Source organism: Pristiophorus japonicus, chromosome 5 (assembly GCF_044704955.1).
Source record: "Pristiophorus japonicus isolate sPriJap1 chromosome 5, sPriJap1.hap1, whole genome shotgun sequence".
Taxonomy (NCBI): domain Eukaryota; kingdom Metazoa; phylum Chordata; class Chondrichthyes; family Pristiophoridae; genus Pristiophorus; species Pristiophorus japonicus.
The window spans coordinates 115173350-115188867 of NC_091981.1; positions in this window are offsets into that span (position 1 = coordinate 115173350).

Consider the following 15518-nt stretch of genomic DNA (forward strand, 5'->3'; position numbering starts at 1 on the left):
CTTTTTCATTTATTTTATTAAGAAACCCAAATTAATAATGTCCAGTATAAAACAGCTGTCAATGGAAAGGGTTAACTCCTTTGCAGGTTTGTAAGAAGGCCTGATGTCATTACGTGACTGTGCGTAATTTTTTAAACCTTTCCCGATAATCAGAATTTTTTTTCCAAGTCTTTGTGCCTTCAAAACTTGCTTGGAAATTAGGAATCCGTTAAAACAGCAGAAATCATTAGTAAAGCTGACATTATTAGCTTTAAATAAAACATTCTCATCGGGAAAGACAGCATTTTAGATTAAACTCCAACTGTTTCTAAACTTCCAATTCAAATGCTTGCCAAAGATTTTTTTAATTGATTTAAAACAAGACCACACATTTTTAATAGCTATTTTGTTTACTGAAATCCAATCTTAGCTCTATAAATCATAGTCAAAACAATCAGGGAAACTGCCACACTTTTTACATTTTCCAGCATTTCGTTTTTTAAGGTCCCGTTCATTGAGCAAACCTTGTGTTTTATTTCTCTCGGCACAAAAGCTAAAACTTCCGTGCCGGTTCCATCTTTTTTAAAAATTGTCCTCTCAGCAAAATTTTCTAATTCCCAGTTTTTTTCCTTCCTTTGCTGAGTTCGCATAGCTTAGATCTTTCCCCCTCATTATCTCCAAAACTCTTTCCTGCTTCTTTAGACTGTTTAGGACTTTTTCTCGATAAGCACCGTCCATTTTGAAAATGTTTTCAAACCCAAAATGTAAATCTCCTTTACTGCAGTGAAACTTTCTAATAATTTAAAATCATTATCAACATAGAGAGTCTTTTATCTCTTTACCAATATTCACACTTTGAAACAAAGCCAAAATTTCACTGTGGCCATTATGAAAGTTCGACTTTCATTGGTTAATTACCCTCCAATTAAACCAATATCTTTTTCACAGCCAATATCAACTAATATCCAGTAATTTACGTCTTTTTCCGATTTAAATCACTTTTCTTCAAATTAGGTTTTGCATCTAACAAACATTTTACACAGAGGGCTTGTGTCTCCGTGAATTTGTTAATTTAAACTACATAAGACAATCGCAAACACTTTTTTTCCCCAATTAGATGTTCAATTTGTTTTCCTTTTAGCAGACTAGTTTCAAGGTTGCACCTTTATCTTTTGATAAACAAGCTGTGCTTTGTGAATTTAACATATCTTATACTATTTTTTTCCAGCAACTTATTCAACAGTCAAGAATGCTTCCACGTGAACATTTTCACTTAAAGACAGACATTCACACCAAATTTACATTCAATACAGCTTATCCTATGTTTTTTTCAGCAACTTAATGCATGCCATTTTCCGTCTGCGTACGTTTACCCCTCTACCATATTCCGTGTACTGGACCCCTCCAATGTCCGGCCGGACTAACAATACTGCTTGCCTCCCTAATGTAGTTCCTCCACAATTTAAGTGTTTAGTTTTTGTTTTTTCATCTTTCCTGTTAGCAGTTATACCCAGAACCCTTTTGATCCATATCTCAGAGACCCCCCATTTTATCCCACTGGTTAGTTTTCCTAAACATCTTGGGGTCCCATCCTCCTTTAGGTTGTATTCCTTCTTGTTCAGGCAATATACCTATCCCCAACCTTGGTTTCCATCCTTCCGTGGTTCACTATAGCTTTGTTCTACAGAATACCCCCTTCTAGTTCTTTATACAGCTTACCTCCTTCCCCGTCAATGCTACAGCTGCAGGTGGTACAAAAAACATACTCACTGCCATTGCTTGCTGTCACATCATCCAGGTCGGAGGGTCTGCACCCTGCTCGCAGCACCAATTGTTGGGGTAAATGGAAGACTTCTCTCCCTCAAGGTGGACTACCTGTTGTAGGAAGTCAACACCTGTCCTTTCCCTCCGTATAACGACCATGGAATCAAATAAACAAAACCTTGGTTTACTGGTTTTATTATTCAAACATGCTCAGAAAATGTTCCAATGAACACTTCAAAATACAAGAGGTTTCAAGTATAATTTATACAGTTTTCGGAGAGGGGCTACCCTCCTACAAAATCATCAATAGGTCTATTGCTATCAGCAGAGTTACATTAATTTGTCATCTCTTATCAGACTGGCTCTGAGTGGTACATGCAATTGTCCATCTCCCATCATATGTTAATTGTGTTTGTTCACTTAATTGTGCACTTTGCCTTAGTCTATATCACCTGCAGTAACTGTTCCAAAATACTGGCTTTCTTATCTCTTCCTCAGAGACTTCTAATCAAAATGTTATTTATTGTAACTGCTGAATTCTACTGTCTTGTTTATGTGTTGCTAAGGTTAAGGATAAATTAACCATACAGTTTTAATTCGTTATAAATGTGCTATACCTACATAAGCAAGTGTGACATACAATAGGCAATTATAATCCAAACCATCACCGATTCCTCAGACCTTCCTAATACTGATTAATTCATTACCTTCAGCATTGTATTCTGACCATCTATCTATCTGCTCTTTGCCTGCTACAACTGTATATCCCTTACGGCAGCCAATATGTACATATGCCCTGTTCAAACTCAGACATTTATTTTCCAAGAAACATTCAAAAAACCTTGCTTCATTGTTTTTTTGCCAAATTCTTTCCTTTGAAATATGCATGCCTCCAGTATTTCCACACAAGCACAATGTGACTGAATGCACCAACTGTCCAAGGTCAGCATCAAAGCTCCGATGCAAATATCAGTCCTCCTCAGCAATACAAATCCAGCGCAACACATACAATCACATTTTCAATTGAACTGATCCTGATACAAAGGGATGCTGCCACATACCCTCAATTTTTTTTTCATACAGATTGCTCGTGTATTGCACAATAGCTTTATATCAAGAATCTGCAGCATGACGATTTAAATCCTGGCTATTGTGTTCCTAACAAAGATGAGACTGCACACAGGGAGGTTGAAGTAACAGTGACCTCAGTCTTTATTAAGACACTCCAGAGTGAGGAACAGGCCTTAGGGGTCAGCTTATATACAGTGCTCCCAAGGGATGCTGGGATCCCTTGGGACTTCAGGGGATGCGCTCCCTGGTGGCGGAACATGAGATTGCATGTTTTACAGATACACAACATCACTCCCCCCCAAAGCCAAAGTGAAAACTATTTACAAGGTGAGGCGGTCAGGAGCCTTTCTTTCCCTGGTGGACCGCCTCGGTACAAATGTCTGTTCTGGCGTGTTGGCTGTGCCCTCGCTGGGCTGGTGTGTTGTTGGCCCTGCAGGACTGCTGGGTGAGCCTGCCCTTGCTGGGCTGTTGGGCGTGATGGATTCAATTTCCTGGTCTGGGGTGGTGTCGTTGATCCTTTGGGTGTGTGTTGTGGGCTCAAAAAAGGTGGTGTCTGCTGTGGGTTATTCAGGGCAGTCTGTGAACCGCAGCCTCGTTTGGTCCAGGTGCTTTCTGCAAATTTGTCCATTGTCTAGTTTGACTACAAACACCCTACTCCCTTCTTTAGCTATCACCGTGCCTGCGATCCACTTGGGACCATGTCCATAGTTTAGCACATACACAGGGTCATTCAGATCAATTTCCCGTGACACAGTGGTGCGACCATCGTTTACATTTTGTTGCTGCCGCCTGCTCTCTACCTGATCATGCAGGTTGGGGTGAACCAGCGAGAGTCTGGTTTTAAGTGTCCTTTTCATGAGTAGCTCAGCTGGGGGCACCCCTGTGAGCGAGTGGGGTCTCGTGCGGTAGCTGAGCAGTACTCGGGACAGGCGGGTTTGCAGAGAGCCTTCTGTGACTCGTTTAAGGTTCTGTTTGATGGTTTGTACTGCCCGATCTGCCTGCCCATTGGAGGCTGGTTTAAACGGGCCGAGGTGACATGTTTGATCCCATTGCGTGTCATGAATTCTTTAAATTCGGCACTGGTGAAATATGGCCCGTTGTCACTGACCAGTATGTCAGGCAGGCCATGGGTGGCAAACATGGCCCTCAGGCTTTCAATGGCGGCACTGGCGGTGCTTCCCGACATTATTTCACATTCAATCCATTTTGAAAAAGCATCCACCACCACCAGGAATATTTTATCGAGAAATGGGCTCGCATAGTCGACATGGATCCTCGACCATGGTCTGGAGGGCCACGACCACAAACTTAGTGGTGCCTCTCTGGGCGCGTTGCTCAACTGTGCACATACCCTGCATTGCCGTACACAGGACTCTAAGTCAGAGTCGATACTGGGCCACCACACGTGGGATCTGGCTATCGCTTTCACCATTACTATACCCGGGTGTGTGCTGTGGAGTTCCGAGATGAACGTCTCCCTGCCCTTTTTGGGTAGCACGACATGGTTACCCCACAACAGGCAGTCTGCCTGAATGGACAGCTCATTCTTTCGCCGCTGGAACAGCTTAATTTGCTCTTGCATTTCAGCGGGGATGCTGGCCCAGCTCCCATGCATCTTTTTTTTACTCGGGACAGCAGAGGATCTTGGCTGGTCCAAGTCCTAATCTGTTGGGCCTTGACAGGTGATTTATCATTTTCAAATGCTTCCATGATCATCAACAAGTCTGCGGGCTGCACCACCACCAACAAGTTTGCAGGCTGCGCCATTTCCACCCCCGTGGTGGGCAATGGTAGCTAACTGAAAGCATCCGCACAGTTCTCGGTGCCTGGCCTGTGGCAGATGGTATAGTTATACGCTGATAGCATGAGTGCCCACCTTTGTATGTGGGCTGAGGCATTAGTATTTATCTCCTTGTTTTCAGCGAACAGGGATATGAGGGGCTTGTGATCGATTTCCATCTCAAATTTGAGGCCAAACAGGTACTGCTGCATTTTCTTTACCCCGGACACACTCACTAATGTCTCTTTCTCAATCATGCTGTTGGCCTTAGACAAGCTCCTGGAGGCATAGGCGGCAGGTTGCAACTTCCCCGCAACGTTAGCTTGTTGTAATACACACCCGACTCCATACAACGATGCATCACATGCTAACACAAGTATTTTACACAGGTTATACAATACAAGCAGCGTGTTGGAGCATAAAATGTTTCTGGCTTTCTCAAAAGCAATTACTTGTTTTTTTTCCCTATACCCAGTTCTCACCTTTACGCAATAACACATATAGGGGCTCTAAGAGGGTGCTTAACCCCGGTAGGAAGTTACCAAAATAGTTGAGGAGTCCCAGGAACGACTGCAGCTCCGTGACGTTCTGTGGCCTGGGCGCGTTCCTGATAGCCTCTGTCTTGGCGTCTGTGGGCCAAATGCTGTCCGTAGCGATCTTTCTCCCCAAAAACTCCACTTCTGTTGCCACGAAGACGCATTTCGACCTCTTCAGCCGCAGCCCTACGCGATCCAGTCGCTGGAGGACCTCCTCCAGGTTTTGTAGGTGCTCGACAGTGTGCCGACCCATGACCAATATGTCGTCCTGAAAAATCACCGTGCGTGGTACCGACTTGAGTGGGCTCTCCATGTTTCTCTGGAAGATCGCTGCAGTCAACTGAAATCCAAATGGGCATCTGTTGTAGATGAACAGTCCTTTGTGCGTGTTGATGCAGGTGAGACCCTTCAAAGACTCCTCCAGCTCCTGCGTCATGTGGGCCAAAGTCAGGTCGAGCTTGGTGAACGTCTTGCCTCCTGCCAGCGTCGCAAATAGGTCGCCTGCCTTAGATAGCGGGTATTGGTCCTGTCGTGAGAAATGATTTATAGTTACTTTATAATCGCTGCAAATCCTGACTGTGCCATCACTTTTGAGTACTGGAACAATCGGGCTGGCCCACTCACTGAATTCCACTGGGGAGATGATGCCCTCGTGTTGCAGCCTGTCCAGCTCGATTTCCACTCTCTCCCTCATCATGTGAGGTACCGCTCACGCCTTGTGGTGAATGGGTCATGCCTCTGGGACCAAGTGGATCCACACCATTGCCCTGGAAAAGTTTCCAATGCCTGGCTCAAAAAGGGAAGGAAATTTGTTAAGAACCTGTGTACATGAGGCCTCATCGACATGTGATAGCGCTCGGATATCATCCCAGTTCCAGCAGATTTCGCCCAGCCAGCTCATTCCAAGCAGTTTGGGGCCATCGTCCGGGACAATCCAGAGTGGCAGTTCATGCACCGTGCCCTCATAGGTGACCTTGACCATGGCGCTGCCCAGGACAGTGATGAGCTCTTTGGTGTACGTTTTCAGTTTCGTGTGGATGGGGCTCAGGGCTGGTCTGAATACCTTGTTGCACCACAGTCTCTCAAACATCGTTTTACTCATGATGGATTGGCTAGCGCCAGTGTCCAGTTCCATGGCTATGGGTAAGCCATTCAATTTTACATTTAGCATTATAGGTGGACATTTTGTCAAAAATGTGTGCACCCCGTGTACTTCAGCATCTGCCTCCTCTCTCTGAGGCTCGAAATTGCTTTGATCCACCATGGACTGATCTTCCTATGCCACGCGGTGGTTAGCAGGTTTTGCAGAGCTTGCAGCTCATCTGCAAGCTCATTGGAGGTGCCCCATTGTTCCACAGCTCTTGCAAACATACCCTTTGAAGCAGCATGAATAGGCTGAATGGAAGCCTCCACAACGCCAACAAGGTGTGAATTGCCTTGCATTCATCCTTTGTTGTGGACTCTGAGTCATCTGGGTCACGTGAGGCTTGCTGGCAGTTGCAGACTCGTGTTTTCTGCCCTGTGCATTTCTGCTCGCCATCACAGTTCCAGTTAATTTATGAACATTGCTAGCACTTGTGTGCTGAGAGATTTGTTTGGTGTTATCACTGATGGACATAAACGGCTGTGCCATCGCAATGGCCTTACTGAGGGTCGGTGTCTCTACAGTGAAAAGTTTTCGTAGGATGGTCTCGTGGCTGATGCCCAGTACAAAAAGGTCTCTGAGCATCTGCTCCAGGTAGCCATCAAACTCACATTGTCCTGCAAGTCTCCTTAGCTCCACGATGTAGCTCGCCACTTCCTGACCTTCAGATCGCTGGCAAGTGTAGAACCGATACCTCGCCATCAGCACGCTGTCCCTCGGGTTAAGATGCTCCCGAACCAGTGTACACAGCTCCTCATACGACTTATCTGTGGCTTTCACCGGAGCCAGAAGATTCTTCATGAGGCTGTAGGTCGGTGCCCCGCAGACCGTGAGGAGGACCGCTCTCCTTTTTGCAGCGCTTCCTTCTCCGTCCAGCTCATTGGCTACAAAGTATTGGTCTAGCCATTCGACATCGGCTTCCCAGTCCTCACCCTTCGAGAACTTCTCCAGGATGCCCAGTTTGCTGCATCGTTGCGTTGGATTCGTATTCTCATCGCCAGTTATTGTGTGCCTAACACAGATGAGGCTGCACAGAGGGAGGTGAAAGTAACAGTGACCTCAGTCTTTATTAGAGTGAGGAACATGCCTTAGGGGCCGGCTTATATACAGTATGCCCAAGGGATGCTGGGATCCCTTGGGACTTCAGGGGATGCGCTCCCTGGTGGCGGAACATGGGAGTGCATGCTTTACAGATACACAACACTGGCTCCGACATGTTTCCATGATAAGCCATGAGGGGCCATGAGGGCTTTGTATATTTTCCTGGAGGTGAAATCCGTCTTGGTTGATACCACTAATCAGCAGCGTGTTGTGCACTCCACATTGAAGGCAATAGACAAGGAAAGCAGTCCGAGTGTAAACATTCGCTATCACCCACTTTGTGCTATCACCAAAGACAAATTACAGCTCGTTTGTTCCTGAAATAATCACCGTAGGTTGAGTTAGTGGCTTCAGAAGACTGCTTATTTTAAGAACCTTTTATTGATGCCCTTTAATCTACCTATTGTAATTACTGTTTATTTAGCATATAATTGAAGGATATGACTAATAATCCAATAGGGCAGTGCTTAATTACTGAGGGTTATGAGTTTCAAGGTGTTGTATAATTACTTCCGCTGCTCTGGTTATTCCCTTGATCTGTTGCCTATGCTCCTGAAATCCCTAAAGCTTTAGATTTCTTTTAGTTAAATGGAGCAATGGAAACATTTCTGCTTAAGTTCCTTAATCTTTCCTTTTCATGGAAAATGGCATTGTTAACATCTATTCAGAGCTGTCATTATAGTAGGTGAAAAAATGTGACCTGGAACAGTCCAAGCCAGCGCATGCGACAGTGGGAAGCTGAGACAAATGCATAAGGTGGCAAGGAAAAGTGCTACAGGCAGAAGAATCAGAAGCAACATGAGAAAAATGCTTTTACACAAGTTATTATGATATGGAATGCATTGCCTAAAGAGTGGTGGAAGCAGATTGAATCTTAACTTTCAAAAGGTAATTGGATAAATACATGAAGGGAAACATTTGAAGAACTAATAGTAACGAGCAGGGAGTGGGGCTAATTAGATAACTCTTTCAAAGAGCTAGCACAGCCATGATGGGTCGAATGGCCTAAGAACATAAGAACTCAGAACTGGAGTAGCCATATGGCCCCTTGAGCCTGCTCTGCCATTCAATAAGATCATGGCTGATCTTCTACTTCAACTCCATTTTCCTGCCCTATCCCCATATCCCTTGATTTCCTTTGTGTCCAAAAATTTATCGATCTCCGTCTTGAATATGCTCAACGACTGGGCATCTATAGCCCTCTGGCGAAGAGAATTCCAAAGATTCATGATCCTCTGAGTGAAGAAATTTCTCCTCATCTCAGTCCTAAATGGCTGATCCCTTATTCTGAGACTATGTCCCCTAGCTCTAGACTAACCTGCCAGGGGAAACATCCTGGCAGCACCTACCCTCTAAGAATTTTATATGTTTCAATGAGATAACCCCCATTCTTCTAAACTCCAGAGAACATAGGCCATTCCTCTCCTCATAGGACAACCCTCTCATCCAGGAATCAATTTAGTGAACCTTCATTGCATGCCCTCTTAGGTATGGAGACCAAAACTGTATACAGTGAAGTGTGATCTCCCCAAAGCTCTATATAATTGCTGCAATACTTACTCTTTTTCTCCAATCCCCTTGCAATAAAGGCTAACTTATCATTTGCCTTCCTAATTTCTTGCTGTACCTGGATGATGGCTTTCTGTTATTCATGTACAAGGACACCAAAACCAATATCTGGCCCACCAATTGTTTCAATCGGGCCTGCCAAGACCTGGCTTCGAGGCTGAACATCCATCACACCTGACCCCTAGCCTGACCACACCCCATGTCACGTCAGGAGGCAACTCTCTGCCAGTCCCATGCAGCCCGGGACCGGCGTTTGCAATGTTAAACTTTGTGCATGTGCGAAATTATGAATGGGCCGCGCGACCCCTTAAAAGGGGCCTCGCACCCAAAAAAACTAATTACGGGGTACATTGTTCTGCATAACAATATTTACTAGTTTCTCACCTTTTAAAAAATATACAGATTTTCTATTCTTCCTTCCAAAGTGAATAACTTCACATTTCCCCACATTATCCTCCATCTGACATCTTCTTGCCCACTCACTTAGTACTCCTCTATAATTCTATCGACCGTTTTGGTGGGAAAGTAGTCTACATGCCATAAGCATCCTCAAGTGGGGGTCGAGGATGTATGTTCCAATTGATAGCAAGGTCATCAATTATGTTGCTAGGATACAGCATATTTGCACTTGTTGGGGCAGAAAATAGTAGCAGAAAATTCTATTCAAGTGTGAACTTTGCATTATGAATGATTATGTACTCAGGAAGCAAGTTAATAACAGACCTTTTACTATACATGGTGACATTCAACCGGCTATTAAAATTGTATGATTGAATTTGAATTTCCCATGTAGTACAGTCAAACTGGAAACAAGCTGTGCTAGGAAAGGCATATTTATAGGTTGCGATGTTTCAAAAGAACTCTTTTTGAACTAAGCACGAGACTTGGTGACATCTACTGCCACTTTGGGTATACTTGCATGCTTTGTCATTTTTCAAGTACTTACAGTCTAAAGCAATGACAAGTTCAAGCTGGGAATTTCCTTGGATTTTCTCCCGATTTGCCAACATATCTTCGGTGGAAGATCAGCAGAAACCCTATTTACGTGCATACCAAGGTTTTCCCCCAATCTTTCACCAGAGTTATGGTGGAAATCGGAAGAATCCCCAAGGAAATTCCTGACAGTTGAATTTATTAAAAAATCCTCATGTGATAGGCACTAATTAACAGTGGTGGAAATAAAAGCAGAAAATGCTGGAAATAAATGAGAAGTTCATCAGCATTTGAAAAGAGAATAATTAGGTCAAATTCTTGGGCACATCATTCTTCAGAACGGATGAAAGATCTCTATGCAAAACACTAACCTCTGCTGACAGACTTGTATTTCAGATTTCAGTGCTTTCAGTCTTTAAAAAAATTGCATTTCCAATGTCGAGGGGATATAACTTTTCATGTAACACAAGCCTATGGTTTGATTTCACCCCTGCAGTTTTGAATGAAGCTGTATGTATTTTTTGAAGCTGCTGATTAAGTTGTATGATGAGCACCTGAAAATAATTATTTCAACACAAACTTCTATTTTTTTTAATGAATGAAAAAGGGACAATGGTTGCCATTATGGGCATTGAGTTTCCTGCACATTTACTAATCTCATCAGCGTTATGTTTTCGGTATGACCTCACAAACACACACAGACTCTAAGATGGCTGATAATTTCAGGAAGCCTGTCAGATGACCTGACCTGTTTATTCTTGTAAACAGCAATGGCTGCAATGCCACAGTAGTCCACTGGGTGGAGCTATATATATTACACTTCTCCCTCATTAATGAAGAAGTAATTATAACAAACAATCATCATACATAACTTGCATGGTTATTTTGCCATATTTACAAATCAAACTTAACCACTTGTTTTCTGTTTCGAAGAGGATAACTTTGCTCTCGAACAGAACCTTCCAAACATGGTGTCGAACTTAGACTCATTCTAGGCTGATCCTGAGGAAAGTTTTCCTCCAAGGGATACCCTTGAATTACATTTGAACTCTCGAGACTTCAGACTGTTTGCCTGCCTGACTCGGACTCAGACTTAAATTCTGACTTTCTCTTGGACTTGTTTCCAGTACATTTGATGTAGGATTTGCTACTGGTACTTTGCTGTATCAAAACTATCTGATGAATCAGAAATAAACGAACCATTCCAACCTTCAACTCCTTCCACGTCTGTAGGTAAAATATGATCACTGTGAACAAACCTAACCTGTCCATGATCAAACATCTTGACCAAATATGTGTGAGGACCACATATCTTCACCACTCTTCCTGGTAACCACTTTTAACATTTATGGTGATGGTCCTTCACTCTCACCTTCTGATTTAATTTCACACTTCTCTCTTTTACTCTACCTCTATCATGATTCTCTTTATGTCTTAATTGTTTCTCTTCTACGACTGTGCCAAATTTAGTTTTAGCAACATGAATCTGGTTCGTGGCTGTCATTTGAGAAACAACTCTGCTGGTGTTCTACCAGTAGTTGTATGAGGAGTATTACAAAACGCAATTAGAAAATTAGCCAATTTGTGGTCCAATGACAACTGTCGTTTTTTTGGACTTGGATGCAACATCTGTTTGATGAGGGCATGTTTTACAATTTGTACTGTGTGCTCTGCTGCACCATTTGAAACAGGATGGTATAGTGGAACCTTGGTATGTTTCACACCATTTTTGCCGTGAACTGTGCAAGTTCTTCTGAACAAAATTGTGGTCCATTATCAGAAACAATTTCTTCTGGGAGGCCAAATGAAGAGAATAATCTTCGCAAAATATCTAATATTTTACTTGTAGTTATTTTCTGCATTGGAAACACCGCAACCTACTTCAAATGGCTATCAATTACAATGAACAATTGTTGTCCTTCTAGTTCAGCAAAATCAATATGTAACCTTTGCCACATTCTGGGAGGCCATTTCCATGGCTGCAATGGTACCGGTGGTGGTTTCTTGCTTACCGATTGACATGTCATACACTGACTCACGATGTACTCTTATATCTTTATCTAGACCTGGCCACCATAAGTAAATGTGTGCAAAACTCTTTGTCAAGCACATTCCCAGGTGCTGGTCATGAAGATCTCCTAATAATATGGACCTAAATTTATTTGGTATAACCAATCTTGCACCCCACATGATACAATCTTTATCGACTGATAATTCATTCCTATGAATGAAGAATGGATGAATAGCTTTGTCTGTTACCTGGTTTGGCCAGCCTTTTGCGATGTGATCATACACCTTTGACATAACTGGATCATGTTTGGGTGCTCTACCAATCTCTTCAGCTGTGACTGGCAGCTCATCAATGCATGAAAAATCGGGTGTAACTCGTGATGGGGAAGGCAATCTAAACATAGCATCAGCATTACTGTAATCAGCTGATCGTCTGTATTCAATATCTCATGTATTTGCTGACAAAATCAAAGCCCATCTCTGCATTCAGGCTGCAGCTAATGTTGGAACTGGGGACTTTGGATGGAGGAGCGCTGTCAAGGACTTATGGTCCGTAACCAAGATAAACTTACGACCATACAAGTATTTGTGGAACTTCTTGACCCCAAAAATTAATGCCAAAGCTTCCCTTTCGATTTGCGCATAATTATGCTCACTGGCACTGATAGTGTGTGAATAAAAGCAATTGGTCTCTTCTCTCCACTATGTGGTACAAGAGATCACTGCCCCAGCTCCATACGGAGAGGCATCACATGATAGCTTGATCTCCTTAGATAATGAACTAGCATGGTACTCTCTACCAATTTGCTTTTACACTCCTTGAATGCTGTGTCGCATTCTTCTGACCACTTCCAATGGACCTGTTTTTTCAATAGTTCATTCAGTGGATGTAACACTAGCCAAATTTGATATGAACTTCCCATAATAGTTCAAAAGACCCCAAAATGATCAAAGTTCAGTAACATTCTTGGTTGGATGTAAATCATCTTTGTCTACTCTGTACCCTAAGTATTTCACTGAGTTTTGAAATAACTCGCACTTGCGAGCAGGCACTCGTATTCTGTACTTCTCTAGCCGTTTGAGGACTTCATTCAATATGTTATTATGAAGTTGCCTGTTTGGCGCTGAAATTAGTAGGTCATCTAAACAACATACTACCCCTTCAATACCTTGCAAAATCTGCTTCATCATCCCTTGGAATATGGCGGGGGTGGAAGACACTCCAAATGGTAGCCCATTAAATTGATATAAGCCTAGATGAGTAATTATAGTCAAGCATGACTTGGACTCCTCATCTAGTTCAAGTTGTAAGTAGGCATTCGTAAGATTCAACTTTGAGAAGATCTGACCACCTGTCAGTGTTGTGAACAAATCTCTTATATTTGGCAATGTATTGGGGAGATTACCCTCTAGAACCTGGTTTACGGTTACTTTATAATCATCACACAGCTTTACCTTACCATCGGACTTAGGTAGAACAACAATGAGCATAGCCCAATTACACAGATCTATCTTAGAGTTAATGTTCTCAGTTTCTAGTCTTTCGAGTTCTTGCTCAACTTTCTCCTTGAGTGCATATGGTATGGAACGTGGCTTGTAGTAAACTGGTCTGGTGTCCTTCTGTACCCTGACACTCGCCTTGAAGCCTTGGATCGAACTGCCTGTTTTGCACAAACTTTTGGATACTTTTTGATAACATCATTCTTTGATGCAAATCTCATTTCAACATGAAAAATCTCACTCCAATCCAGCTTCAGTGATCCCAACGAATTTCTTCCTAGTAAGGCAGGCTTGTCTCCTGCCACTACTAAGCGAGGCAAGCTCTGAAATTGATTCTTATATTTCACCGTACGGTGATATGACCTACCACAGGAATGTTCTCCCCCAAGTAGCCTCGCAGCTCTATCTTGGATTTCTCCAATGGGAAATCACACAATTTGTCGGGCTATAGTGATTCCGGTACTACACTCATGGATGCCCCAGTGTCGATTTCCATGGGTATCTTGGTTCCTACAACATCTACATGGATGATGATATTTTTCGAACTGCTGTTAGTTATCCTCATGCTCCTGATGATGTGTAGCTCTAAAACCTTCTTGTCATATTGTTTTTCTTCCATGCTATGTAGTCTCTGGGGATTTGTGCTTATAGCTTTGAAAGTTGGTTTACTCCTCAGTCGGCATGCCTTCGCAAGATGCCCAGTTTTCCTGCAGAAGAAACACTCTGCCTTCATATATGGAGCAATGTGTTTTCCCAGGCACCGATAGCATGACTTCAATGCTCTGTTACCATTGCCAGTTACTGAGACCTTGGGGCCCAACTGCCTTTTACTTTTAACCTGCAGGCGATTCACTTCGGTTGTCTGATGACTGGAAATGGTACAAAATTCTCGGGAATATTGGTTGGCCATGTTCATTGACATAGCTGTTTGACAAGCTAAACCAAAAGTCAAGTTAGGAGTTGTCAATAACTTTCTTCTGATCGCATCATTTTTCATCCCACAAATAAAGTGTCACGCAATGCTCGGTCCTGAAAGTTCCCGAAATTAAGCTTTTTTAATGCTACAATGTACTCACTGATACTTTCATCGGTTAACTGATTTCGTGTTCTGAAACGATAACTTTCAGCAATTTCCAGCGGCTCAGGACTGTAGTGCAAATCTGCTTAAGAGATGTGTCCTTTGGCGACATTTTTTAGGGTTTCATACACCTCAGGTCCTGCTTTAGTTAAGAAAATAACCTGTTTTCTTTCCAACACCACCCGGTTATGGTTTTCATCATCGGGAACTTCAATGATACTATTTGTGGTGAAAACATTTCTAGCCACTCCACATACACTCCGAAACTTTCACGGTCACATTGAAGCTCCCCCCCAAGTGCCCTATTATTCCATTGGCGTGGCCATCTGAACTATGGCAGTTCAGCCAAGTCTGCTTATAATTTACCTTGGATTTTTAGCTGTTAATCAAAACAGAGAAGCTCTCAAAGTCTCTCTGTCAGTTGGCTGAATCATCCACCAACAAAAATTTCAGCTAGGTTTTCCGATGAACCTATCCTTCATCGCCAATGTTATGTTTTCGGTACAACCTCACAAACACATACAGGCTCTAAGATGGCTGATAACTTCAGGAAGCCTGTCAGGTGACCTGACTTGTTTATTCTTGTAAACAGCAATGGCTGCAATGCCACAGTAGTCCACTGGGTGGAGCTATATATATATTACAATTAGAACAAAATGCGATATAAAGATACACAGGAGAATTCAGCAGCCTTTGCAGGTTTGAGCTTAACATGTGGTTCAGCAGAATTATTGTACAGTTATGTGTTTTCTGTTTAGCTCTTCGGTTGAGCCTTCCCACTGATGCATCCAAACTCTAAACAATCATGCTGGATCTGCCGGTGCACTAAAACAAACTGGTAAAGGTGAACACTTGTGCAATCAAAACAATTTCAATCCCTCGCTAGTTAAGTACTGTGCAACATTAGAAGAGGCCAGGGAATGAGATGTCAATGCATGATCCCACTGACTCAGGGGATGAGTGCATAACCATGATGTCTTGCAATGGTTTTTCAGTACTGCTTTTATTAAATCTTGGGATTAAATTGATTCCGGGAGCAGGCAGTTTGGAAAG